The following is a 4,530-nucleotide window of genomic DNA, read 5'->3' as shown; positions in this document are numbered from 1 at the left end:
GCCTCCGTAGCCATCGAAAACCAATCTAGACCCGTTCCGGCACCCTGCCGGAGGGGGGGGGAATCCCTCTCCGGTGGCCATCTTCACCATCCCGGTGCTCTCCAATCGGGGCTGAGGGTATGTACCAGTAGCTATGTGTTTGATCTCTCTCATGTTCTTGAGGTGGTACGATCTTGATGTATCGCGAGCTTTGCTATTATAGTTGGATCTTATGATGTTTATCCCCCTCTACTCTCTTGTAATGGATTGAGTTTTCCCTTTGAAGTTATCTTATCGGATTGAGTCTTTAAGGATTTGAGAACACTTGATGTATGTCTTGCGTGGGATACCCGTGGTGACAATGGGGTATTCTATTGATCCACTTGATGTATGTTTTGGTGATCAACTTGCGGGTTCCGCCCATGAACCTATGCATAGGGGTTGGCACACATTTTCGTCTTGAATCTCCGGTAGAAACTTTGGGGCACTCTTTGAGGTTCTATGTGTTGGTTGAATAGATGAATCTGAGATTGTGTGATGCATATCGTATAATCATACCCACGGATACTTGAGGTGACATTGGAGTATCTAGGTGACATTAGGGTTTTGGTTGATTTGTGTCTTAAGGTGTTATTCTAGTACGAACTCTAGGGCTATTTGTGACACTTATAGGAATAGCCCAACGGATTGATTGGAAAGAATAACTTTGAGGTGGTTTCATACCCTACCATAATCTCTTCGTTTGTTCTCCGCTATTAGTGACTTTGGAGTGACTCTTTGTTGCATGTTGAGGGATAGTTATATGATCCAGTTATGTTATTATTGTTGAGAGGACTTGCACTAGTGAAAGTATGAACCCTAGGCCTTGTTTCAACGCATTGCAATACCGTTTACGCTCACTTTTATCATTAGTTACCTTGCTGTTTTTATATTTTCAGATTACAAAAACCTTTATCTACTATCCATATTGCACTTGTATCACCATCTCTTCGCCGAACTAGTGCACCTATACAATTTACCATTGTGTTGGGTGTGTTGGGCACACAAGAGACTCTTTGTTATTTGGTTGCAGGGTTGCTTGAGAGAGACCATCTTCATCCTATGCCTCCTACGGATCGATAAACCTTAGGTCATCCACTTGAGGGAAATTTTCTACTATCCTACAAACCTCTGCACTTGGAGGCCCAACAACGTCTACAAGAAGAAGGTTGTGTAGTAGACATCAATGCTCGCGGTGGGTATCATTATTTTCTGACCTTCACAGATGATTTGAGCAGATATGGGTATATCTACTTGATGAAACATAAGTTTGAAACATTTGAAAAGTTCAAAGAATTTCAGAGTGAAGTAGAAAATCATCGTAACAAGAAAATTAAGTTTCTGCGATCTGATCGTGAAGGTGAACATTTGAGTTATGAGTTTGGTCTTCATTTGAAACAATGCAGAATAGTTTCACAACTCACACCACCTGGAACACCACAGCGTAATGGCACGATCATTTTGGGGTTATGCTTTAGAAACGGCTGCATTCACGTTAAATAGGGCACCATCGAAATCCATTGAGACGACACCATATGAACCGTGGTTTGGCAAGAAACCCAAGTTGTCGTTTCTTAAAGTTTGGGGCTGCGATGCTTATGTGAAAAAGCTTCAACCTGATAAGCTCGAACCCAAATCAGAGAAATGTGTCTTCATAGGATACCCAAAGGAAACTGTTGGGTACACCTTCTATCACAGATCCGAAGGCAAGATATTCATTGCTAAGAATGGATCCTTTCTAGAGAAGGAGTTTCTCTCGAAATAAGTGAGTGGGAGGAAAGTAGAACTTGATGAGGTAACTATACCTTCTCCCTTACTGGAAAGTAGTTCATCACAGAAATCAGTTCCAGTGATTCCTACACCAATTAGCGAGGAAGCTAATGATGATGATCATGAAACTTCTGATCAAGTTACTACCGAACCTCATAGGTCAACCAGAGCAAGATCCGCACCAGAGTGGTACGATAATCCTGTTCTGGAGGTCATGTTACTTGACCATGACGAACCTGTGAACTATGAGGAAGCGATGCTGAGCCCAGATTCCACAAAATGTCTTGAGGCCATGAAATCTTAGATGGGATCCATGTATGAGAACTGTCATGGAATTGTCACGTCAGATGTCCTAGTGTGAGGACTTAGTCGTGAGGCCAACGCATCAATGTGGTAGCTTGAGAGGGGTTGAGTGGAATCGAGAGACGCAACGCAAAACAAGGGTTTAGACAGCTTCGGGCCCCGGGAAACATCATCCGGTAACAACCCTACGTGCTGTTTGAGGCTATCTCTCATTATGATCATGAGGAAGTCGCCGTAAACCGGATCTCCCAGTTAACCCTAACCCTTTAAGATTGTTTCTTCCTACTTGTCCCTCTTTTGGGAGCCCTGTCCCTCCTTATATATGTTGAAGGGGCGGGTTACATGTAGAGTCCAACTCGGACTTAAGACTTAACTATTATGACTTCTCTTCATGGGCTTCTTAACATCTTGGGCTTCATAATGTCTCGGGCTTCATAACTCCTAGCAACCTAGTTACCACTGCCTGCCGAGAGTTAACTGGTGCCAGTTTAAGATTGTCTGCTGGGAGTTAACTGGTGCCGGTTTAAGATTGTCTGCCGGGAGTTAACTTCTGCCGATTTAATATGGTCTGCCAGTTTAAGAATATCTGCTGAGTTATCATCTGACTTAACCCCTGTCTTAACTGTCAGCCGGTTTAACAACCAGCTGGTTTACCGTCTGGGTTAACTGCCTGTTTTACCTGTCTGTCTTAACTGTCAGCCGGTTTAACAACCTGCCGGTTTACCGTCTGACTTAACACCAATCGGTTTACCACCTGCCTTAACACCTGCCGGTTTACCACCTGCTTTAGCACCCACCGGTTTACTAAGTCCCAGCCGGGTTATAACTCTGGCCGGATCATACCGCAGGGTATATCCCCGACATGAGCCCCCGGTTTAATTTGGATTTATCCATGTTAAACTGATCCTGATCATCCTTAAGTCCTTGTCACTTCCTTCTCCTATAAAATCCGAGTCAATAGACCAACTTCATAATCAATTTGCTGACATTGGTTTGTCACAGAGAAATATTGTGAAGAATAACTCCTTTGACTTCAGCTCTCAATGCTTAACGAAATATTGGTCTTTGAAATACTCATTTGATCTTCAGCCGGTTTAAGAATGTAGAACTTGCCGGTTTAAGAATGTAGAAGTTTGCCGGTTTAAGACTTAAACTTGCCGGTTTATCATTGCCGGTTTACAAATATTGATGGCACCGAGTCATAATTGTAGTTAACATCTAGCTTGAAAATATACTTCTTATATGCCCATCACTTGTAGCCCCCATGTCTTAAGAAGGTAGCATAGAAACAACTTAAGACTTGCTTCAAATACGAATGTCACAAGCTTGAAGAAATCCCGGTTGTTCATCTCAATCACCAGTCAGAACTGAGTATTCCATATATGTAGCCCCCAAGTGCCGGGTTGTCATGCTTGCAGCAACCTGGGACTTGAAATTGCCTTATGCTTATAAAAACTTCAACCAGTATAGCCCCCAAGGGCCGGGTCATTATGCAATAATGAGCAGGGACTTTATAGATATGATCATGTAGACTTGAACAACAATGTGTAGCCCCCAAGGGCCGGCTCAGTAAGATAATATTGAGCTGGGACTTTATATACACCTCATTGAGAATAACATTATACGATGTGACCCCTATCATGGGGCTTGAGCCCACGTCCACAAGGTTGAGAGCTTTTTGCTTTACCAACTGAGCAGTGGATCCTTCAATAATAGGTGAAAATTTGTGTACCTTGAATTGTTGACAGGAGCAACTAGTAACCCCCAAGGGCTGGCTCAATACGATGTGATGAGTCGGGTCTTCAATAAGGTGAGCAAACAATGACTTTGCATTAGCCCCCAAGTGTCATGGTGCATGCTTGCAGTGACATGAGACTTGTGTATTTTATGTAATCCCAATTTGAATAATGTAGCCCCCAAGTGTTGGGTCGTAAGCCTTCAGCGACTCGGGACTATTCCTTCAATTGTAGAATAAATCATATCCATTGATAATATGATAGTCATTGCGCTAAAGAGACTTTGAAAACCTTAATCATAATACTGGTTATTGATAACCATAATAAAATCCAGCCGTGTTCGCTATTATAGATTTTGAATACTATAACCTGGTTTTGACAACCGTGTAAGTGCATCTAGTGCCCCTTAGTGATTTTGGTGTATTGAAGACTTATAGGTTAAAGGACTAATGCGTTTGTGAGTGTACACAGGACTATAAGTCTATGAGGAGTTTGATATTTACAGAGAAAGTCGACCCATAAAAATGAAGTTCTTCGAATGAAGACTTTGGATCTCTGAAGACTTTCTGCAGACTTTGAAAGTGAAGAAATTGGTGTGACCGTGAAGACTTGGTATTCATTCGAGGAACATGAAGCGTGAAGACTTTTTTTTTGTAGTTTCATTTTCTCTTTCTTGAGTCATAGGAAACACCGTACTGTTAAA

The sequence above is a fragment of the Triticum urartu genome, chromosome 3A (genome assembly GCF_056163025.1).
Source record: "Triticum urartu cultivar PI428250 chromosome 3A, HENAU_Tu73, whole genome shotgun sequence".
Taxonomy (NCBI): domain Eukaryota; kingdom Viridiplantae; phylum Streptophyta; class Magnoliopsida; order Poales; family Poaceae; genus Triticum; species Triticum urartu.
The sequence above is the reverse complement of the archived record's forward strand: the minus strand, read 5'-3'. Positions refer to the sequence as shown.